Source organism: Cygnus olor, chromosome 1 (genome assembly GCF_009769625.2).
Source record: "Cygnus olor isolate bCygOlo1 chromosome 1, bCygOlo1.pri.v2, whole genome shotgun sequence".
In the NCBI taxonomy this organism is placed as follows: Eukaryota; Metazoa; Chordata; class Aves; order Anseriformes; family Anatidae; genus Cygnus; species Cygnus olor.
The window spans coordinates 194,785,291-194,810,394 of record NC_049169.1 but is presented as its reverse complement, the minus strand read 5'-3'; the positions used below and the strand labels follow the sequence as shown (position 1 = coordinate 194,810,394).

At 42.5% G+C, this 25,104-nt stretch overlaps 1 long non-coding RNA gene across 1 annotated transcript; it reads right to left on the bottom strand.

Moving 5' to 3' along the window:
• Positions 1 to 15,580: 15,580 nt before the first annotated feature.
• Positions 15,581 to 25,103, bottom strand: LOC121064778. Its single transcript, XR_005816678.1, has 3 exons — positions 25,014 to 25,103; positions 18,208 to 18,385; positions 15,581 to 16,187 (listed from the first exon to the last, which is right to left on the bottom strand). It is a non-coding gene; the product is annotated as an uncharacterized LOC121064778 (long non-coding RNA).
• Between the last annotated feature and the right edge of the window lies 1 nt (position 25,104).

Sequence of the window (25,104 nt, the reverse complement as noted above, 5' to 3'; positions counted from 1 at the left end):
TATTAGATGTCTGATTTTCCTTTCATTATCTATACAGTAAAAATTGTGGGGTTGGCTTTGGGATTTAAGCACTCGTATTTCCATCAGAGTGCTGCCTAAATGCTATGCAGTGTTATTGCTAGCCTTTGTTAGAGTGTACGGGAGCTTAGAAGAGTTGTATTTCAGGAGTGGGCCGAGTGCTCTACCAGTGCAACCACAGAAACATGCAGTCAGAAGGACATAAGCACTTCTCTGGATAGAACACATCTTCACAAAAGAAGCAATCAAAAGATATTTCACAAAAGAATTTTTTTAACTTTATTTCCCATCATACCAAGACCACCACACCAGTACCTTTAATTAGTGCTGCCATGCTTAGGAGGGAACCAACCTGTCAAACAGAGACAAAAGGAAAACAAGTGCCCAATACAGAAATGGACAGTTTATCAGGGTATTAGGGCTACCTGCTGATGGGTGATATCTGCCACAATTAAGACTAGCTACACGGGGCAAATAGCAGCAGAATTTTTACAAAGGAAGTTTAGGGAAAGATTGTTTTTCTCAAAACAACATTTTGAAGAATGGAAGGGTGCTACCTTTCTCCTCTAGCTAGGCACTGCAACATCTTTGGGGGAAAAAATCTGATAGACTTGAAAGGGCTGACTTCAGTCTGGAGCCTGTTAAGGTAAATTGTACTTAAACACCAAAACTGCAGAAACCCGGAGTCCCCTTCTGATTGCTGTTGCCATCTGCCCTGTCCCTGCTTCCAGAAGGGGGAAGCTGCAGCTGCAGCCCACAAGCCTAAAGGATTGCAATGTGTGTCAGCACTTACAAGGTCTTTGGTGCTCAAATACATGTTAAATACCCAACAGAAGACATCCGTGTATCTTCAGGGCAAATGAACAAAGGCCTTCTGAGTTTGATTTTAGAATTGGTTTGCACTGAAAAAACTCAGCCCTCACATCTCTGTATGCAGTATGCTGCAACATTCCAGTATGGCGAGGATTTAATATTTAAATAGTGAGGGATGGCGAGGATTTAATATTTAAATAGTGAGGGAAAGTTTCTCCACAGAGATTAAGAGAGGGAAAGCAAATAATCCAAATACCAGAGGCCATGGATCAAAAACAACCCTTGCTAGTCAGCAAGCCAGAATGTCAGCTTAACCAGGTTTCTTCTCCCATTAATCGGTTTAGGTGGCAAAAGAAAAGCCAGAGAGTCAGCTTCCTCTCGTAATTACACAGTGAGATTTTTCAAAACCAGGTGCCTACATTTAAGTTTCTAGGAAAATATTTTCAAGTAGGATACTTGATTTAGGGTTACAGGCTTCAACTCAAAGACAATAGCTTTGTTTCTTAGGTTACTTTGACTCCTTTGACAATATTAAAGTATAGTTTTTGTTTTGGTGTCTCAACAGTGTGATTCTCAGAAGTAAGGAATGTGCATTAGGGCAGCGAGCCCAGGGGCAGCTGCTGGATTTTGAGCACTTCAGAAGAGCCAACGAGCCCTTTTGTTCCCATTACTTGACGGTTATTCTTCAGACTGATATTTACAGATCTTTCTATTCATCGCACAGAAATAAATGATGATGATGATGGTAAATAATAATAAAGCAGATAACTTTATTTTTCAAGTTAACTGCACAAAAATCAACAAGATTGGTTTAGACACAAACATTAAAATTTGGGTACCTTAGACTTCCTCCTAAAACTCTTCAGTCTGCCTGCCAATTTTGTTGCTTTTCAAATAAATTAGTCCATATTCTTTCTAAAATCAAATTTTAGTATGTAAACATATGGAAACCAGGTTAAAATTATGGTTTCCAATGCAAGCCTAAACGGTCTCCCTCAAAAATAACCTTGTATCCTCAGTACATGTCCTTTGCCATTTGGTGAAGTATGCTTTAAGCAAAAAGCTAAGTCCAATAGGTCACATGAAGTCACACAGGGAAGCTGGAGCTCAAAAATTAATTCTTCATTGCTAAAATTAAACATTCACATTTCACAGAAAGCAAATGTGTTTTTCTTCTTGGAAAGAATTTTTGCTGCTTTACTCTCCCTCTTATTCCAGTTTGCTCCTTGAGGCTCAACACTGGGTGAATTGGCCCATCCACGAATCGTGGATTTGTAAGGGATATGTACCTGTGGTGTAACATTGTACTAACACAACTGCTTACTAGTATAATATTTCACTAATACTATTCACAATATTTTACTACTACTACTAAATAATGTACTACTAATGCTACTAATACTACTACCCAGGCAAACCCAATTGTGATGACCACTGTGGAGATCAGAGGCCTGCAAGCAAGCCGTAAGGCTCCAGGGTGAAATGAACACAATTTCAGCATGAGATGGCAGCTCCCCAACTGCTCTGTGGCTGTTTGGATGTGTAATGATCAACCTGGCCCAGATTTACTCATTAAGAGAAAGTTACAGCAGTGTTATAGGCACAGCACGGTCTTCAACCTGTCAACTAATACAAGGCAGCAGCCAGGGAGAATGTCCCCAACAGGTCCCAAACGGCAGCAGAGCAGAGCTGGATGAGGGTGTCATTGGCAGCCTCCCACCAGGAGAAGGACGGGGTTAAGAGAAAGAAGCTGAGGTTAACACACTCTTGATGCCCACCAGGGGTCTGCAGGGCAGAAAAGCACTCCAGGCAAAGTCCCCTTCTCCACATCCTATGCAGCAGCCTCCAAAGCCAGGAAGAGGATTCTCTTCCTTTCCATTTGGGAGTGCTACACAGGCTAACAGCCACTGCCCACTGCAGCACTTGCAGCTAGGTGTTAGGGAGGCAGGAGGCAATGGACCTGAGGACCTTATTGGGGTGGGAAAGGGCCGTGGCTGCTGGTGGTGCCATGGAGGCAGCAGCTGTGGATGTTATGGATGGGTCAAGCTGCAGGGACATGACATGTCCTCGGTGCTGGTGTGGACAGGCAAGGAGATGGGGCCTGGCTGGGTTGCAGCTGGGGCTGCCACAGCAGCCAGGGCTTTTTGGACAAGACTCTCCATCCCCTGCTGGCATTTTCAACCATCCAGGGGCAGCAGGGGCCTTGCTGGCTGGTGAGGCCTTGGTGCTGGCAATAACTGCAGTGGTGATGGGAGGCAAGAGGGGGCTGGGAGGAGCCAGAGACCTTCCTCCTCTGCGGTGGTTTTGCTCGGGTGGGCAGCTGGGCGCCGCTCGGGGAGAGGAGGTGGTCTTGGTGAACTGATCCGGCATGGGCTGCCCACAGGCAGCAGCTCTTCAAGAACTGCTCCAGATATGGGTCCGTACCACGAGGTCCATCTCTCAGAAGCGAACTGGTCCAGCCTGGATCCCCCCCATGGGCAGCAGCTCCTGCCAGGTCACCTGCTCCTGCGTGGTCTCCTCTCCACGGGCTACAGGTCCGGCCCAGAATCTGCTCCGGAAGGGGTCTTCCACAGGCCGCAATCTCTCCATCGGTGCAGGTCCACCTGCTCCACCGTGGTCTCCTCCACAGGCTGCAGTGTGGAACCCTGCTCCACCGTGGTACTCCATGGGCTGCAGGGGGACAGCCTGCTTCACCATGGTCCTCACCACAGGCCGCAGGGGACTTCTGCTCCGGCGCCTGGAGCACCTCTCCCCCTCCTTCTTCACTGACCTTGGCGCCTGCGAGGCTGTCCTCACTCCTCTCACTCTCCCAGCTGCTGTATGGCACTGCTTTTTTTTTTCCCCTGTCTTAAGTATGCTCTTGCAGAGGCGCAAAACAACATCGCTTATTGGCTCGGCTCTGGTCAGCAGTGGGGCCCTTACCAAACATGGGGCAGCTTCTAGATCCTTCTCACAGAAGCCACATCTACGGCCCCCTGCTACCAAAACCTTGCCATGTAAACCCACTACACTCCTCCAGCCACTGTTCCAGCTAATTTGCTTTCCTAAGGAAAAAATATTTTCTGCAGCTTCCAGATTCAGAGGGTAATGGACCTGCAGCATTGTGAAGGGACTGGCCAGCTGTACTCCGTGTTTCAAACATTTTAAATGCTATGTTTGCTGTCAAAAGTAGCACACATAAACCTTTAATGACATCTGAGGAGCAGCCAGCATTTGTGTAAAATGGCAGAGGTAAACATTGCCTTTCTACATAGCTGCACACTGTTAGGATTGAGGGTAACTCGAAACATTTGAGACTAAAAAGCACTCCTGAGAGTTGCATTTACTGGTCTTAGTAAATGTACATGTAAATGTACAGTATTTAGTACACAGGTCTTTGAGTTGTATGGCAGAAGCCATGGTAAAGCTCCTGCTGTGGTGGAGAATGGGACTGATGCTGTCAAGTTCTACGGACAAAGCCTGAATGACAACGCACATTAGAAAAGAAATCAGCAAACGATGGACAGACTGAATATGGGGAGCAACACCAAAAACATGCGGCTGTTGGTGTGTGGGAATGATCAGACTCACTTCTCATCAAGCACAATGAAACACTTAAATCTGCTCAATCACATAGAGAGGAGGTTCCATATTCTTTAATCATCCTTATCATAATATTCATAATAGATGGCTCATAATGATTCCTGCTCTAACACCACTGCTTTTATAAGAGAGAATTCACCCAGGGTGAATTTGATCCCATATAACTAGAGATGACTCCACAATGTTTTTGGAATTGTATTTCAAATTGTAGCCACAGGATTCTTCAATATTGAATATAAATCCCAAGCCAGCAACAATGGTGGCACTAATCCAGGTGACAGAAGTGACTGTGGGTGACACAAATCTACATATAATCTACTATTGTATATATTAATTTTGTGTTTGAGAAGGAAGGAATTGTTCAGCATTTGTATTTAATTTGTATCCAATAGTTCATGCTCTTTCAGAGTGACAGGGAGAGAAACAATAAAGAAAAGAGGAAAAAGAAAGGAAAGGAAAAAAAAGGAAAGGAAAGGAAAGGAAAGGAAAGGAAAGGAAAGGAAAGGAAAGGAAAGGAAAGGAAGGAAAGGAAAGGAAAGGAAAGGAAAGGAAAGGAAAGGAAAGGAAAGAAAAGAAAAGAAAAGAAAAGAAAAGAAAAGAAAAGAAAAGAAAAGAAAAGAAAAGAAAAGAAAAGAAAAAAGAAAAAAAGAAAAAAAGAAAAAAGAAAAGAAAAGATGAACAGGGAAAAGAAAATGAACAGGGAAAAGGAACAGGGAAAAGGAACAGGGAAATGGAAAAGAGAAGGGGAAAGGGAAAGGGAAAGGGAAAGGGAAAGGGAAAGGGAAAGGGAAAGGGAAAGGGAAAGGAAAAGGAAAAGGAAAAGGAAAAGGAAAAGGAAAAGGAAAAGGAAAAGGAAAAGGAAAAGGAAAAGGAAAAGGAAAAGGAAAAAGGAAAAAGGAAAGAGGAAAGAGGAAAAGGAAAAGACACTTCCATGTACCCTTTTTTCAACTTTCAGCAACATCTGTTCATATTCAGGTTTTCCTACGGGTGCTGGGATGAGACACTGAAAGATGCTGAATCTCTTTAACATTACGCCCTTGCACAGCCAGGTAAAAATGCCAATAAAATGGACTGTTGTCTGTTATCTGATTGTCATTGAAGAACTGTGCCATTAAACAAAGTCAAATAAATGAAAATACTTATTTCTAAAGAAGGAGATGATCCTGAAATACTTCGTATTCAGCAAAGAGTTTTGGTCAAAGAAAAAGATCAGAAATGTTAACATTTTTCTGTTCATATTTAAAAGTCTATTTTCTCACTTCAAGGTAAGGTGTTGAGACTAAATATAGCTTAATCAGATGAGCTGGAAGCTATATGAGATGTTTAGTTTCAGGTCTATTTAAATACTTTATTCATGTCTCGCCAATGGAAATTATTCTCCCTTCTGATTTCTCAGTTTGGTCCCCTAAATAAAAGCAAAAATTATTTGCACTATCTGCTCAAGAGGTCTGAACTCTGTTCTCAGCTGTAGGCAAAGGGCTTGCACTGGAGAATGTGGCCTTCAGAGATCATGTGGTCAGTTTGCTGGAGTTATTTTCTCTTGGTTATTCATGTTGTACCATGGATCTCGGTGTTTCCTGGTCAGCCCATGCCCACAGTTTCCCTTTGGAGACCAGATCTGCTGAGACAGCACAGCAAGGTTTCAGCTGGCAGGTATATGGAGGCAAGGATGAGTACTTGCACAGAGATTTCAGGATATTGCTTTTAACAGCTGAGCCAGGGAGGCTGACCTCAGGTTGCTCTGGGTGAAACTCTTTCCATTTCCTTCCAGAAATGAAAGGTGACTTGGTTGACCAAAAAGCTTTAGGTTAAGCATATAACAGCTTGCATTCAGTGGAGCGGAATATTTCCTAGACAGCTCCTAAGCCAGTAACAAACATTAGTAAGTCTTCCCTCTTTTTCTCGGGTTGTTAGAAAGCTGGATGAAAATGTGCAAGTGATTATGTCCTTCAGACCTCTCAAAATTGCTGCACCATCCGCAGCCTGCAATTGAGTTCCTCTCTGGTGGTCTGAGCTCTACAGAAGGGATCTGCTTTCTGAAGCGGATCGTGCTGTAAGGTCTTGTGGAACAGCAGAGGCTTTGCACACACGATATGCCTTTGCAAGCACAACTGAACCTTCCAGTGGAATGATTTAAACATATGTGGGTTCCTTTTCTGGAGGGATGGACATATATAGGGCATACATAAATAAATTCTTTATCCTTAGTAGTTAGCACTGCTTGCGAGAGTGGTAGAGATAATAACTTTTTTCCCTACTCTTTTTAGATTTCAGGATGTGGTGTATGATAACGCATGCTTCTGTGCGGTTGCTACAAAAATACCCTGCTGGCCGGGAGGGGGGATCTGTCTTCATTTGAGGGGGTTTTGTAGACCAAATATGGCCCAAGCCTGTTTGATAGTTCTCTCGTAAATGAAACGATGACAATCCTCTTGTGACTAGGAAACATTCCAGAGCCAGGGTGTAGGGTTACACAATGGTACAGTGTCTTGCCCCTGATTTATAATTTGAGAAGCAGATTGCGTTCAGACAGAATGCAAGTTGAACAATGAGGTTTCTAGTCCTGATCTCATTAACTGAGATTTATACCAAGAGGCTATTGTATCTTGTTCTTGTGGTTTGCCATGCCAGCAAACATTCATAAAGTTATTTAAAAAAGAAAGCTTCTGTCACACACACGGGTCAGAAAGTTCTCAGGAAAATATCTAGTCAAATATAAAGTGGTCTCACTCTGCACTTACTATGGCTTATGTTTCTGGCCTTAATAAGACTCAGCATGATTACTGGATCAAATGCCACAGTCAAGCCCATTAGATTTAAAGATTTGTGGAGACACGGCCTAAAATACTTTTTCACATATTTATGTTGGTTCACAGCTGAGTCACTCTAAGATGGCTTATTAGCTGCAAATCATATGTAATCGCTGCAAGAATTTTCTCCCTGTGCTGAAGAACCATTAGTGGGTGGAGTAACAACACCTCGAGAGCCGCTTTCCCTGCTTTCTCTCCCGCAGCCCCCAGGGCCGCTGTGCTACATGAAGGGTCTCAAAGACACCGGCCCGGGGCCTGTTCTGTGCTGACAGGCACAAAAGAGGATACCCAGCACGTTAATTAATGCATCAACATTGCTGCCGGGCAGTAAGAAGGAAGCAGAGGTCCTGTTTCAGCCTCGCTGTGATAGAAAACGGAGCTGCCCAGCCCAGCGGCGTGTGCTGAGGGCGCAGCTCGAGGCCTGCAGGCCTGCTCGGCCCCTCGGCGGGACGCCCTCACAAAGCGCAACACAGAGCACCATGAACTCCAGCACGGCTCTGAGGGGATTAAAGGCCGGTATATCTGAGGGCAGGCGGCGTCAGGCTTCAAAGTGCCACCCAGCTGTCACCACCGCTTTCCATACCGCCTTGAAACAGGGGCAGGTTATCATTAGCAAGGCGCGTGACTTCGCAGCTCCGCCTGCACTCCCCGCCGCGCTGTCGCGGGTATAAATAACCACGCAGTGCCATCAGCTCACGGCCTGGATAGACACCGAGCGCTGTGGGAGCACTCCTGTAAACTACATTTTCTCAGACATCTGATGCCCATGTTGGATGAGACACTGCCCAAATACAAACTCTGTGGCCAATTTCCACATATTAAATAGCTGAGAGCAGGTGAGGAGCCAGGGCAGAAAAAACATTAGGCAAACCTTCAGATGGTAGGCAGCTCCACAGCACGGAAAACTGCTGTTAAATAGTGCACACTGCAGCAGAGAGAGGGGATCTGCCCCACCACGTGTAGTGTAACACCACAGGGGCAGGGGAAGGTGGGTGTGAATGCAGACACCTGCACCCGTGGTATGTGCAATTTGTACGGTGAAAATAGGACACGTTTCTCCCCGGTAAAGGTGCAACAGATGAGTCTTCACATGCCGAATTAACAGTGGAGATCATCCTCACATCCTGCTGTAGCTGGATCTTCCTTTTGGTCTCCTCTGCCTGAACTCTGACTACGGATCGGGTGAAATAATGCAGCATCTTCTCAATAAAATCCTGCCCTCAGTCTTATAAAGAAGAGCCGCAAAGTATTTTTAGTCTTATTTTTTTAATAGATTTTGAAATTGGCTCAGGTTATCTCAGCTTCATATCATGTCCCTTAGCTCTCTGGTGAGCCCAGGGAAGTAGGAACATCTTGCTCACTTTTTGTGTGCTATTCGTTGTTTTGCAAGCTTTTTCCAGAAGAGCAGACTGTACTGCAATCGCAGCTTTTCTATCTTGCTAACGACTTGTCACTGAATGCCAGACAGCCCAAATATGGACTAATCAGGATAGTAATGCGTGACATTTTCTAGGCAATATGTGAATGATAAGCTTTTACTAACTTAGACTGTCTTCAGCTTAATCTGTACATTTTTTTCTTTGGCTGAATGTTTGGTGTTAAGTGACAGAAAAATGTGAACTCTTCCTTCTTTTCTTTCTTTTATTTTTATTTTTTTTCTCCCAAATGTATTAATTACTCTTTATCTCTTTACTTCCCATAAATCATATTTCCCATCAAGGAAGTTCTCCGTTATAAGTTTCCTATCCAAGTGCAGCTGATTTCCAGTATTTTATGCCTCCATTAGTACAAAAAGCTGGAAGAGACGATACAGAGTTTCCTCCAGCTACTAAATACTAAAGTTCTGTCACAGTTCAATGATCTAACAAGGCAATCCTTAAAGCAATGAATAATTTGTTAAACCTTTGCAATCCAAACCCCAAAGTTTTCAACTGCAGCTCTGTGTTTCCCTTCTTGGAAAGCCCTGCCTCTGAAAACTGCACTTTTTGTGTTTCTGAGGACCTAGGTCTGGAGTGAGAAAAGCAGGGGGATGCTATGCAAAAGCTTCTGGCTGCAGATTTGGAATCAAGCCTTGGACCTAGGACTGATGCCCAAACAGTCTGTTAACCCAAGGCATTTCTGTGCTTGGGCAGGAGCCAAACTTTGGGCACAGGTTTGGCACTGGACCATTGTCCTGACCTTACTTATCCTCTTAGACATGTGCATGTCACTCTGAATGTTCCCACAGGTTAATATCCCTCAGAGAACTACGTGATTACCCCAGGCTTCTAGTCACTCTATAGACACAAACAGTCACAGTGGTTGTGCTGTCTCCTCACAGATATTATCTGAGTGAATTAGGACATCGAAGAGGAATATAAAAGACTTCTCCAACCTTGTTGAGGTTAAATGCTAATCTATACAGCTGCCTCCAGAGTATTCATTTGCCATGGTCCAACTGCAGGGATCAGGTTTCTCTCAGTGCTGTTGAACCCCTGTTAGGTCCCTTAATTGCCAGCTCTGGTAATTCATGTTGAGCCACTTAAGGACCTGCAGCCCTCATCTGTCCATCCTCCCCATCCCAGGAGATTTGCATCCCGCTGGCAGGGCATGCAGCCATCTGTGCTCGGCTCCACGTCACGGCCCAGAACAGGGCACCTTGGGGCCCTGACTCACAAGGCTTCTCATGGATAGCACTGGAAATAAAAGCATAGTATCTTAGCAGTGCTGTCTGCCAAGCTATCCCCAAGTGATATTAGACAGTGGACATTAAAAAAATGAGGTAACTAGATAAAAAAACATATGCCTGCAAAAGGGAGCTGCCATGTCTGCTCACAATACCCACCCGCCTCCCCTCTTTCCAGGGACCCAGTAGATGTCCCATCCTCTTTCTGGCCTCCAGTGCATGACAGCAAAGGAGAGGAGGTAGCACTGTAATGGACATAGCAACAACTTCCAACAGGAAAACTGCACCTGGCACTGCACATCAAAACTGTGGCTACACAGACATATAGATGGTGTCCACGTGGGTGAATATCTTCAGGATTTCTGACTGTGGTTAAAAGAAGCTTGTTTTATTTTCAGTGTAGGCCTATTCCTTCCATTTTGAGAATGGTTCATTTCCATTCATCCAATACAAAAAGAAACATTGCAACAAGTTTGAAGTTGTTCCACTTCTCCCAGTCATGAGGCACCAGAGACCTCATACAGAAGAACCACCCCCCTCCATACTTTCAGTCCAGCACCAGAACAGCATGAGGAAATGCCGGTATCAGCTCCCTGCAGAGGGGCTCATGGGTATATTGTCTCAGGTCCTATGTGGGCTTGGTTATTCCAACAAGAACAGTAAATACTAAGATGCTTTCTTTCATCTCTGCTTGCAAGTGACAGTTTTGGCTTGTAGCATTTATACTAACAGGCTGCTCCAACAAAGGACATTTCTGATTCCTTATTCTTCATGTCAAAGATTCTTAAAAGAAACTATGCACAGGACCATGTCCCTTGCTTTTAGAAAAGAGGAAGGAGATTACTGGGAGGCATTAAATCCAAATAGGCATTTGTTAAGTATGATTATATTCTAGAACAAATCATGTATAATAGATCAGATGCCATTTGGGGAGTAAGATACTGCTAGCAACTCAGAATGCTGTTAACTCAGAATGTGTTCATCACAGATTCCCAAAATGTTGGGAATCTAAGTACACCACAGGGAGGGGGACCATTATAAAAACTATTTTGCAACATTCTTGTAACATATATATATGTAATGAGTATTAGAGCATATATACTATACTGTATACATACGATTATATTATTATATGCTGCTAATAATGCTATTACATACTTATTTTTTTTTATTGGTGTCCTCTACAAAATGAGAAGAAAAAAAACAAAAAACAAAAAACTGAGTTTTGTGGGTCTGGTTTGCTGCATAGAACTAGGCATATAGAAAATACAGGAGGAGATTTCTTTTGAAAGTAATAGCTAGAAGATTCTGAAGAAAAATGACACTAGCCCTTGCAGAATACTTTCTTTTAGGTTTTTGTGTTATTGACAAAAATCCAAACTCAAGACAAATATGTTACCATGAAATCATTAAAAGAACTGTTTTCCTTTCCTCTCCTCTCCTCTCCTCTCCTCTCCTCGAGTATCCTCTCCTCGAGTCTCCTCTCCTCTCCTCGATTCTCCTCTCCTCGAGTCTCCTCTCCTCTCCTCTCCTCTCCTCTCCTCTCCTCTCCTCCTCCTCCTCTCCTCTCCTCTCCTTTCCTTTCCTTCCTTTCCTTTCCTTTCCTTCCTTTCCTTTCCTTTCCTTTCCTTTCCTTTCCCTTTTTCCTAAGCAGAGAAGATGAAATAAGGTATTCAACATACTGAAAGGAATAATTTTTGGACAATGTTATAATAGTCCAAGGCTTTAAAAGGTAGTTTCAGAAGTGTGTACTGACCCCTGATAGGACTAGAAGTTCCCATTTATTTTAATGGAAATTGGGTGTTCATGTTTTTCTGAAAGATTTTAAAATCTCAGGTATGATTTATAAACCAAGTACAAGCACAGTACCTGAAGAGCACCTTTCCTCCGAAGGAGCAATAAATGTACAGAGCAGACTGCAGCAGATCAAGGTGAATCCAGTGGAAATGTATAGTTCAGTTCCTGAATACCAACGTGTAAATCCTTTCCAGAAGTCATATAGAAGAGACTTTAAAAATAAAATAATTCTTAAAACTATAAAGATTTTCCCTGCCTCCATGGGTCAAAATTCTCCTTCCGTGGTTCGCAGCTGCCAGCCCTGTTACCCTTCCCCTGAGAGCTTACTACAAACACATAACTTTGGGGCACAGCCCTTAAAGCCCTGCACAGTCCTGTCAATTTAGCTTGACACCGTGTGCAACATCTGGCCCATAATTAATACAGCACTTTAAGATCCTCCAGGAACTATTAAACTCAAGGTATATTAAACTTAATGAGTCTAAAAGTTACACTTTTTATTTTTTTCCTGTGGAAGAGAAAAGCTGAAGGGTTAAGGATGATGAAGTTATTAACATATTTTAAAAAGCAGGAGTACCATGTTTCACATCTCTTCCTGCTCCTCAGATCTCTTTTTTCCTTAATAAGAAGTCCTTGCACATCAGCATGCCGGGTATCGGATGGCCCTTTTGTGCTTATTCATTTCCCATAAAGAACATTACTACCGTGGCTGCTCTTGTTTCCTTTGGCAGCTGAGCAGCTGGAGGTTTCACATGCAGTAAATCTGCAGCCGTAGCAGAGGCATAGTCCCACCAGGTCCACGGCCACCGTGTTTGCTGTGTGCTGAGGAAGTCCCCAAGCTGCCCCCAAGGCCACCATGTCACCTGCACCCCTCTGGGCCCTGCACCCCTGCCTTCTGCTGCCTGGCCACCGTGCGGAGACGGGACGCCAGCTGAAAGCTGCCCCTTGGTGTCCTGTGTATAGATGTATTTAGAAAGTTGGAAGAAGATGTTAAAAAATAAATGTATGGTACCAATGTAGACCGAGGAATTAGAAGTTTCATATGTCTCCTCTAGATGTGTAGAAATTGAGTGGGAGATGATTGCCCTGCTTCCTTTATAAATACTACAGAGAAATAAGCACTTTTAAGGCACAATTAATCTGCCCCTAAGGTGTGTATCTAAAATAGGTCAGAGGAATCAGTCCCTAACACTGCCTATTTGTTTCTAATTACTTAAAAGAGAGCTTAGAGGCTAGCTCAGGTATAAGTGCTACGTAGTCCTTTGGAGGTAGATGGTATGAATGCCCTTGTAGGCAGACCCAGGAGAGGCCTACTGACTTCTCTTCACTTTTTCCCTTGGCATACTTTTTTCTTATTGTTTGGTGGTGTTTTGTTGGTTTGGTTTGGTTAATTTTTGGTCATTTTGGGGGGGTATGTTTGTGTGTTTTTATGTTTTCCCACTAAATCTCAAACCTAGATTACTGAATTTAGCTACAAACAGATGATAACATGAGAACTTGACTATCACCAGTACACCCTGTGGCATATCCTGGCCAAACTGGTCATGTGTCTGTAGATGCAACTTTCTTCACTTGCAATGAATTCTCCTTTATCCAAATAACCAAAGATTTGTGCTTCCACAAATAAATGAAACATGTGCTTCCAAACCTAAACTGAGGACATCTGAAATCTCTGCAACCTAATTCTTAAAGTGTCTGGTGCCACTGGTACACTTGGTGTAGAGATGCTGGGCTGACTCTGTGTAGATCAGCTTGCTTATAGCTCCGTCACTAAATAAAATGGACCAGAGCCAATTCCCTGACTCCAAAAGCAAGTGCCTTGTTACTTCTTGCAGCAACACAGCTAAGCTCTCCTTCCATCTAGAGCAGGGTGCTTTGTTCACAATGCGTTTGGGAAGAGTCCCAGGACTGTGGTAGGCCCTGAGCTGGGCTTGGACATTGTCAGGGAGAGTGCTACCTGGCACAGACCTGTGCTGCCAGTTAAACTGCATGGACCACCAACAGCTCAGTGCCTAAACTCATCCCCTGTGTTCCTACATGTAGCTTCCTACAGCAGAGTAGCTACAGAGGAGGTTTAAGAGTCTAATAAAACACATTGGCACATAGTGTCGTGTGAATGTGGATTATGGTTTCCATCAGACCATATATATCCCTATACCTAGGACCTGGTTTTAATTTCCACAAAGATAATCTGGCCATGGGCATTGGATAGATGGCTGTGTTTTTAATATTGTCTCGCATTGTGAACATATCAAGGAAAGATAATACACTGCTGTAGCATGCTCAATATTAAACTGGAGTGGGGTTTTAATATTACACCTTCCTGGTCTCTAGACTCATTCTTTCAAGGCACAATCTTCATTGTTATCCAAGTAAGTTTCTCAATTCCAATCTGACCAACTCCACTATAAAAGTTTGAGTTACTCCAAATGGAAGATTTAAGACAGGGAAAAAAATCTATTTCAAATTTAGTACACAAAAGATACACCTCTACTGTCTTGCTGGGTTGTGCTAGAGTTTTGTCAGCTCTTCTCTCCTGAATGTCCACGCTGCCTAAGTGTTAGCTCACCCTCAAGCTAACTCAGCAAGCTCAGAAGTCTCTGGGTTGGGAAGAACTCGGCGGAGCCCAAGAGACGTGTGCCAGTGTCCCACCCCCACACTGCAGGAAGGTGCAGCATGAATCTGACTCATGTCGGATTTGGCTTCTCCCAGACTAACCGGTCTTTCAGCAGGCCCCTCCATGGCCTCATGTCCTAAGCCACCCTTGGTGTTACACAACAAAAAGACATATCTGGCAGGCTGCAAAGCAGCTTCCCAACAGCAGCCCAGGGCAACATCTTAAAAGGACCATGCCCAAATCAATGGGTCCATTGTCAGGAAGATTTCTTAGCAGCAGTTTAAAATTATTCTGAGTGCTATAGTACCAGATAGTTTCATACCAGCTGAAGAGCACTGATGGTTCTATTTCATATCTACGTATGTGTATATTGATATGTATATACGTATGAGTTTTGTCTCCCATGTGTGTATGTTTGTGTGCATGCATACATGCAGGAGGGGTAACCAGCCCTTGGGTGCAGCCAGGCATTACTGCTTTGGCTGTACCAAGATACGTTGTGATCCTTGTAAGAAGTGTTGCAGTGGAGTTCATCATGATCCGTGACTGCTCTGACCATAATCTTGAGAAGCAGGTCTCTGTTTTGCTTCTCTACACATGAATATTACTGAGAATACCAGGGAGGAACCCTCTTTCTAGGCTGTGACACTTACTCCTATAGAGTCATAATATGTCTTCTAATGCGTTCATCATCACTGTTAGCCTGGTGACTTGTTTTTAAGTTTTCACAGCAACTGGATTTTTTTTATTATTTTTCTTTAGGGCATATCTAAACAAACAAGGAACAAGGAATGAGCTTAGACATTCACACTTATTGTTGTATTGCTTAATTCTTAGTGCTCTCCTTTACTCTGTTGTGGGCTGCTCCAGTTTTCAATAAAAGTCAGTTCTAGAGGGAGTTGACCTTGCAGAGTGGGGATGCAAAGCCAGACAGCGCTATTCAGCCCCAAGGCTTGAATCAACTCAGCAGTATAAACACAGCCAACAGTCTGTATGTTCAATGAGATGAAAAGGAGCAAACAATCCCTATTCCATTTAATGCCAATTTAGGGCTCTTAACACCGCCTTCCCCACAAATCACGGTGTTGTATTGTCTAGCTAAGAGCTTTTGTCGGGTGATAGGACGAGAGTTTGAGAAATCTGTCGGTTCTGATAATGTTGCGAGGAGAGTACAGGTTTACAATCAACGCTTGACTAAGAGGTATTCAACATGTTGATTTTGGTAAAATAAGAATCTGGAATAAGGAGGACACTTAAAATAAACAGGATCCTAGGAAGTGCATTCACTTTATGTTTATTTTTCCCCAGAGGAAAAGAGGTAGAGCTTGCCAACCTTTTAAGTTGCTTGCTAACTGCATAATGAATGGGGATAAGTTAACTTTGACTATGTTTTCAATTTCCTCAGTGAACCAGATGCCAATGCATTTGACCTATTTCTGTCAACATTTGAATATAAAAGCCTCCTTACACACCTTAAAAGATCTTCAGTTCTTCCAACTTAATCAAGTTTATCTTATAGCCAGATGATTTGACAGAATTACAGTTCACAGGATATTTGGAACCACTGATCTAATTTAAGACAAACATGAGGATGTGAATACATGGCTATAATAATTGCTTCCTGAGACCCCTTTTTTATTCGTGGAATACTTTGCTATTCCCTTATTAACTCTGAATGTGTGTTCTAAATCTAACCTGAAAAACTGTGTTCTTAAAAATTATGTCTGAAGATTGAAAATCCAGTTATCCACCAAGAGTGATATATCTACATCTGAAGATATTCACGTATGAATAGTATGTAAAGCTCCAGTCCTTCTGCTGTTGAATTAAAAGGCAGAACTCCAGCAACTGTAGTGGCAATAGCATCTGAAACACTTTCAGGAACCTGAAATTGAGAAGAGAAAGTGTTAGCAAGGAAAAAAAAAAAAAAAAAAAAAGAGAGAAGAAACAAAAAAAGAAAGAAAAGAAAAGAGAGAGAGAGAAAGAAAAAAAGGCCACATTAGAACAAACAAAAAATCCCATAGTAATAAAACTTATTTATGAATTAACTTAAATTTACTTTTCAAGACAAAAAAAAAAAAAAAAATAGACCTTACAGCCAACTCCAGACTTGTCAGGCATAAGTTCTGTTAGAAAAGTGCTTTGGAAAAATCTTTGTATCTCTTTGTGCTTACAGACTACTGAAATGCTTGTTTGCCTTTCAAGCTCTCTAGAAAATCAAATAATGTTTTCTGAAACATTTGGACATCTCCTGATATAATTATAAAGCATCGAATTGTGTACCATTCTGAATACATTTAAAAGATAATTTTGTGAGCTCTAAAGGAAGGTATGGGTTTATTAAGAGCACCATAGCCTTTCCCTACTTCATAGAATCACAGAATCATAGATTGGCTTGGGTTGGAAGGGACCTTAATGACCATCTAATTCCACCCCCACGCCATGGACAGGGACACCTCCCACCAGACCAGGTTGCCCAAAGCCCCATCCAGCCTGGCCTTGAACACCCCCAGGGATGGGGCATCCACAGCTTCTCTGGGCAACCTGTGCCAGGGCCTCACCACCCTCTGAGTGAAGAATTTCCTCCCTACCTATCTAAATCTTCCCTCTTTCAGTTTAAAACCATTCCCCCTTGTCCTATCATTATCTGCCCAAGTAAAAAGTTGCTCTCCATCTTTTTAGCAAGCCCCCTTTAGGTATTAAAAGGCTGCAATGAGTCTCCCCAGAGCCTTTTCTTCAGGCTGAACATCCCCAGCTCTCTCAGTCTTTCTTCTTAGGAGAGGTGCTACTCTCAGCAAGAAGTATTTGTTGTGTCTTGCTTACAGGCTTGAAAACCCTTAACACCCCTTCTTCAGATTACAAAGTATTTTACTGTATGCACATGCCTAGAACAACCGGTCTATTTTTGGCAAGGATCACTGGGTCTATTGTTGTATAAATAATTTTTCCAAATGTTTCTTCCCTGATCCATTTTTTCTTCTAAAATGGTTTTAATACCCAAACATTTACCACTCTAGTCTAAATATTCCACAGATGAACTACAACATGATTAGGAAGACAACTGAAACTTCAGAGAAAATGGCAACGATCCTCTGGGAGCCAGACTGGGCACAGTAAATCACACATCCTTCAGAAGGAAAAGGCATCACATCCTTCTGTCAGGACTTCTGATTTTGATAAGTTTGTACGTTGAAACCTTTATCGATCACTTCTCAGCTTACCCTTTAGCAAGCAGAATTTTATTTCAGAAACTGAAATACAGAAAATACTATAATTGAAAGTAAAATGTTGCCACTTCCCTTTTGGACTTGTTCCTAAGAAATAAAACCAGATTGTCTACTCTTCACCATGTCAGCTGAACAGGAAGAACAATCCTGTCTTTTTTGCAGGGGATGGAACTGATTGGTTTTCATCAATTTGCATACTTTCTGGCTCATTTTTTCTTGTTATTATTCCAATTAGAAGAAATATATTCTTGGAAAAACTTTAAGACAGCATCTGCATATCATTTTATTCAAATGATACTGTGCAGAATAAGAAACATGGGAGACTCTTACCTAGCCTGTGTCTTAGAAGGAGTATGTCATTTCCTCACCGAGACAGTAGTGCTTTAGTATCTGAGCCATAATCACTTGTTTGGAAGGCTAAGAGGAAGCTCATTTCTTTTATACTTGTCTTTTCAGAATGGAGTCAAAGGGAGGGGATTGATGCTGACACACTAACTGCACAGTATGATTTGAAAGACATGAGGAATGAAAGGAGAGGAAAACACCAGGTGGGGAAAACAATACAAGGACACATTTTAGAAGAATTCATGCACCTGTGTAATATATTATCCTGGTATAATTACTGTGGATTTGCAGCCTTTCTGCTCATTTGTTTTACACGTGGAAATTTATTCTCACCAGATAAATTACTGAAGCAAACCAGTGTACGTATCTTCTTATGTAATTGGCATCTGTAGTCAAAGTGGTGAGCTCTCTCATTTGTTTCCTTTCCAGAGGACATGCACAAGATTTAGGCCACACAATTCACATCTGTAAGCCAGAGTTCCACACTCTTCTTGCAGACTTGGACCTGGGTCTGGGGAGAGGAACTGTTTCATTCAGCATGGTTTCTGAGGCATACTATGATCGTGAGACCACTAACACTGCACAGAAAATCAAACAGCAGCTTAGAATAGAAAATAGAGAAGAAAAACACCAATTGATCCAGGAGGAGGAGTTTGTAAAGAGAATTAACCTCATGATTCCTGGAAGTCCAACTGAAATGGTTACCTTTTTTTTTTTTTTTTTTTTTTTTACATTTTTTCCAAAATGCACAATCCTTAGAATGTTTTTTTTTCTTTTTTTTTCCTTTTGGTAGAAAGTACAGAAATGTCAAGTTTTTGTTCAAACTGGTTGATAGTTCTGTGTTAACAACACCAGTGTTTCCTACATTGACCCTATACTTGTTGACTTCAGGCTGTGCTGCCCTAACGCATCCAAAACAGACGTCCTTGAAAGGCTACCCTCACTCTTCAATTAGTCCTGATTGCTATAGCCTGTCTCTTAGGTTGAGTAGAATGACAAGCATCTTTTCCTTCAGACATTTACATGGGTGCCAGTCTGTTCCCAGGTGTTTATTATCCCTAGATCCTTAGACATGTTTTTCTGTCCTAGGGTTGAATTTGCAGAGGTGACCAAGGACAGTCCCAGCGCCTGATGGAACTCCTTATCACCAGTTCTCTGGCAGAATCTCAATCTCAAATTGAGCAGAGCGAATTGCATGAAACATCTCTCTTCCTCTGCCTTTTACAGTACAGGAGGTGCTGGCATTATGTCTAGAAATAAATGTCTTGGTTGATAGTCTATTGGCTGCTGCAGAAGTCATAATTGTGGAGGAAAACAGCAAAGCAATTGGAAAATTTCAAAAGAAGAAAGATTTCCCCTCCCTCCAAATGAATTTTTGTTGTTGTTGTATTTTCTTTCTTTCTCTGGACAAGCCTACAACAACCTCAGGCTTGACTTTATGGAACAGTTAAATACCTGTCTTATACGTAAACACTTATCAGGATCCATGGCACAGACTGTCCTCTTTTATGTGACTTCCTGAGCCCGCTTCAGTAAGCACTCCCAGAGCTGTCCCAGTAGACAGAATCCTGCACAAACCAAGAGAGCCAGCGTCTGCATTACCCTTTCATCCCTGTGGATGAAAGCTGGACTTTACCCATGGGGGAAATATATATCCATACATCCCCTTTGATAACTTCCAGATCAGAGGGCAGTATAGCACTGACCTGTGTTAGCCTCGCTGTTGAAATTGTCTCTTTTGTGTAGAAATGTAATACTGGTTGGGCTGAAGAGCGTAACAATGAATCTAGAGTTACTGGAGGGAGACTTCAATTCAAGGGCACGTCTCAGTTCTCTTAATTCACATGGAACCTCTCCTTTTGTCATATGCTGTTTCCTTTTGGCAAGTTTAGGTGGCTTTTTGCTTAGAGTGGTTTTCTTTGGGGGAGGATCTCTTCGCATTTTGCGGTGGTAGACCAGACATGTAACCAAGAATCTGGATCTTGATAGGCATCTCAGCCCAACAACGCTACCTTCTATGTCCTTTGTGGATCTAGTGTTAAATTACTTGCTTAAATTGCAGTAGAAACTTTGTGGTCACATTGGGAACTGACTTCAGTTTTCCAAAGCCCAGAAGATGCAATCCATAGTGGAGACTGTCTTTCCCTCCCCTTTCTAAGAAGAATAGAATAGATTTCCTTACACCATCAGAAACAATAGGAAGAAACAAATCTGCATAGGAATTTAGACTAAAAAAATTAAAATAAAACCCCACACATAAGGCATTTCACAAAGGTCAGAGAACAAATATGGCAGTTCAGCAAAGACCTCACCATTTTAGTAAACAGAACTGAAAACAGAGCAGATTCTCCACCCTCTCAGTCTGTTTGAGGGTTTCGATTGCCAGCCTCTCAGATGGCCTAGGTTAAGATTCATGATTATGCAATGAAGGATGCTTGTCAGACTGAATGGACAATGACATTTGGGTACCTTATTTTACACTGCTTTATAAACTTTGTTTAAACAGTATAAACAGTAGACAAAGGAAACTGGATTTTGCAATAAAAGCTATTTTTATGAAAGCAAAACAGTCACATGACCTCTTACCCAGCTTTTAAAAGAGCAATAGAACTTGCTTTGCCTGCCAGCCCTGAAAAAGGCTGAATTTAATGTCAAAGACAGAGGTCTTGTTAGGCAACAGTGTTACATTCCAAATCTTACATGTTTATAGCTTCCCCTATTGCCATAACCCCACCCTCTCAACGAGAAAAAAAAAATGCAGTCAGGCTTAACCCTTCATAGCTTTTGACTTTTACTGAGACCACCCTGATTTTTCACGAGGTAATTTTTTCAAAGCAAAGTATATTGATGAGTAGCTTGCATACATGAGATGCATGTGTAAACACTGAGCTCACATGCGCTGCAGGAGAGAATTCAAGGACTCTGCAGGTACTAAGCATGCTGATTTCAAGCCATCCATGTCAAGCTACGCTGAGATTTGTCACTGACTTACCCCTGTCAGTGTAAAAGCAATACTGCAGGCAAGCCCTCGCTTGTTGTTTGCTAATTTCAGCACACACAGATTTCTTCTAAGTCGCCCTAAATATATATATATATTGTAAACATGTCCTGCTGGAAAACCACACGCATTTTCCTTTTGAAATGAAGCTTTTCTTTTCCCTGCTGAAACCTTTTATAATCTCCTCAAATGTGGTATCACACCTTGTTAACCCCTCAGTACTCGCTGAATTTTGGATATGATAATCCAGGAATGGAACCCATGGAAAACCCCATTCAACAAGAAGGAAAGCCAAGGAATATCAACGTGAATGATGTAACAAACTAAGTGTCAAAATAAATAGAGTACCTCAATTTTAATTCAGTAGTCAAACATAAAAAATGCAAAAAGAATCATTTTAAATATAATAGTGATATTGTATATAGCCCTTTTCAGAGGAGAAAAAAAATGGTGAAAAAGATAGTGGTGATATTTCTCCTCGATATTTTTAATGAAAGTCAACAACTGTGTGACTTCGTTATGTATAGTGAAGAAGCTGTAAAACATGAATGGTGTGGCACAGAAAGCAGCATAGGGTGCAAAGCTTCCTGAGGGCGAGTGGGAGGAGAGGAAACAAAGTAGCTCAAGGCTGGGTAGGATGGATGTGCCAACAGTGGGAGGGAGGAAGGGCAGGAGCACAGGAACTGGGATCCTGGAGATAGCTGTCATTCGCTCGTAGGTATGGGGGAGTGGGGCTAAGCTGGGATGTGCAAAACACTGTTGGGGAAGATAATAGATAACAGTCTCAGATCCTTTATCAAGAAAGAGCATAGGCGGAGAATAAGTTGCACGGAGCTGGGAGGGAGATTAAATGCATTCGCAATAGGAGGGACAGGCACGTTTTTTCAATCACTCAGCCAGCACCTCCACAGCTGGAGCTCATCCCTGAACCCTTACTTTAGGGGCATGTTAGGTAGATGTATACAGGTAACATGTACAGTAGGTATCCATGCCATCACACTCATATTCATATCATATTCAAGACAGTTGAAGTATGGAGTTTGGGATGCTTTATAGCTCACAGTTTGGTAGATGTTTCGTCAGCTGAGTAAGTCCATAAACTCTAAGGGCAGCACTGACTTGGGACTCAATTCAGCTGCCTACACATGGGCACCTAGTTCCGCCTGAGACAAAGCAGAGCTTCCCTTTAAGGAGCTGGCAGATATATCATTACTTGGAGTACACACAGCCTCTAGCTGCCATTCCAGAAAATCAGAAAAGGAATATCTAGGGCAATCTGAAAGATACCTTGGGCATCTGAAACACCTCTCTGTGCAATTAAATTGAGATCTTGATCTCTCCTGATGATAATGGAAGCTTTGCTGGCCTGTAAGTGCTTACAAGTAGACACCTCAAATTACATCTCCAAAGCCGAAACACACCTCCAGGTCTTAGCTCTCATCTCTAGACCCAGTGCCATTTGAAATGCCCACCCAACCTCCAGTCACCAGACTGGAGGAGCACAGTTGTCCCCTAGGTCTTGTGTCGTATCTGACAGCCCATTGGAGATGTTCCAATCCCTTGAGGGATCAAGCAACTGAGTCAAGCCTCCAGCATCTAGAACTTCGGTAACTCCTACAAATACCCTGATCACTGCCCAGAGAAAAGCAGCACATCCCATAGCCTGGTACTGCTGTCTTCATGCACGTAGAAAGGAGATGAAATGTTACACTTTTAAAAGTATGGAGAACTTGTTAACAATGTAGAGACATGTTTTCAACAGGAAAGATGTGAGTATCAGAAATCAATCAGGACAAAAGCATATCCATTGGCAAAATATAATTCTTAATATATCTGTAAAAACTCTGCTGGGTGACCAACAAAATGCCCCGCAGTATGGCTACACAGTTACTACCCTGTCTACAAATACTAAAAAATAAACAAACCAACAAAGAAAAAAAAAATAGGATCAATAAGACGAGTTTGAAATAGTATTGCTGAAGAATTTTCATGTTTAAATCCAAGATTACTTCAATATTTCATATTAGCCAAGCAGTCACTGAATCAAAGTAATAAGGTCTTTGGCACTTGGACAGGCCCCAGAGTTGCCCCCTCCCTGCTAAGTACCCTAATCAAGAAGTTATAGAGACAAATTCAGGTTTGTTTTCTCTAACTACCATAGTAAAATGTTATTTTCTACATGGAGAAATGGTTTCTGAGATACAATTACCCAGATCCATTGTAAGCCTTTGTATGTAAACTGTGACTGAAAACTTCGTGTGTGAGCTGTGTGTTCTTGGCTTGTGTTCCTAGAAGAAAGGGGTACTGGATGAATTTGGAACTGGGCATCCCAGTTCCTACTTGTGCATATGAACAACTCTTATATTGCTCGAAAAGCGGAACAGCAGCTCAGTAACCCTTTTCTTTTCTGGTGGTTTAGAAGAAACTGTAACCTGTATCTGATTTTAAAAAGTGTGTTTAGAAACCAGCCTTCAAGGAAGAGCTTTAAGGCAGTGAATCTCCAGGGGAATATGTAAATTGTAAAGGGGAGATGAGATGAGAGTGTCTGATCTTTTTTGTTTCCTCCTTTGTCTGAGGAATCTTCTCTTCCTTGAATGGGCCTGGATGGTGTCACACACACTGCTTTGGGTTTCCTGGGCCTCACTCTAATTCTTATTACACATCTCCAGGCATCTCATATTTCTTTTTCAGTGACCAAAGAAAATTTAGGCATTGCAATGCTTGTTGCTTTGTTGCCTACACTCATTTTTGGTATTTAGCCTCACATGTTTTCTTTTACTACTTATCTCTAAACACTTTTTATGATGCAAACTGTAAATTTTCTATTTTGGGACTGCTTTTTGAATTAAACTTCATAAAAGGCTGCAGTGCATATATAAAGCAATATATCACAAGTTCTCTGGAAGCAGAGGTTATTAATGTAACAGTCTCTTGATTAAACTAAAACAGGCAACACGGACAAATCTAGCATAAACACAACCATCTTTTCACCCTGTCCTGTGTGTCAGGGAGATGAGACTGGGCTACTCTGTAAAGGGGGATGAGCTGAGAGCTGCAGGTGATGGCAAGGCCAGCAGGGCAGAGACTTTCCTGGCACTGCCCAGTCCCACAGACCCCAGCCAGAACAGCAAAGCAGGTCCAGTGGCAGTGACCAGATTCAACCTCATCAAGTCTGTAGTGACAAGACAGGTTGAGTTTGAGGTCAGGCTCAGGATGGGTGAGGTTCACAGCCACACAGGCATGCCATCCACACAGATCCAGAAAGGAGCAAGGGCAAGAGCTAGGGCTGATACGGTGTTCCCAAACCAAGAGGACCAGGCTCCCATCGAGGCACCTCACAGCTCTTGCAGCTGTCTGACCCAAGGTTACTGCAGAACTGGCCTAGAATGAAGGCAGGCACACTGCTGGGGAAAAGTGTGTTGCCAAGTTGCTCTGAGGTTGCTCTGCACCTCACTTGGGGTCCTGACACTATGACCTAAAAATAAGTTTGCTAGGACAGGGGACACGACACCAATCCCAGTAGCTGAGGCAGTTAGGAGCTGTGAGCTTGGACCTTCCCATACTGAAAAATGCTAAAATGCAGATCTCCCTTTTTCTGGGTGAGAGCTGTAGTCACATTGTATGAAGGTGGCCACTTGGAGCTCTTTGGTTGTGTTTTGAAAGAAAACCTGTGGCATTTATCTGCAAGCAGAGGTGTTGGTGTCTGCCTTCCTCAGCTTGGCTCTGAAGAGGACAGGGACTCCTGCCTTGCACCTTTGCATTACTGAAGGGCAGAAGTTGGTGTGAAGGTGGAGTAAATGGGGAGTTCAGACATGTCATTGTCTTTCTTATTTGCTAGTTTATTGGTAATTTTAATTAGCTTCCATGATATTAAGCCCTTTCTCTTCTGTCTGTCTCATGGACTTGTGAGTCTGGTGTTTTTATCAGTCCAAGTACCTAGAGATGGATGTTGATATCCTGTAAGTCTTTCGCTGATGCTGGAAGTCACCGTCATACGTAGTGCTTCCTATTCTGACCACAGTACAAACAAGATGCAGGATCTAGACCATAACTTACTCAGTCAGACACTTCCCGTGTCCAGTTTTGCACACACACACACACATACACACATACACACAGTACAAAAGAGACATGGACATACTGGAGAGAGTCCAAGGGAGGGCCACCTAGATAATGAAGGCACTGCAGCACCTTTTCTGAGGAGAGGCTGAGAGAGCTGGGACTGTTCAGCC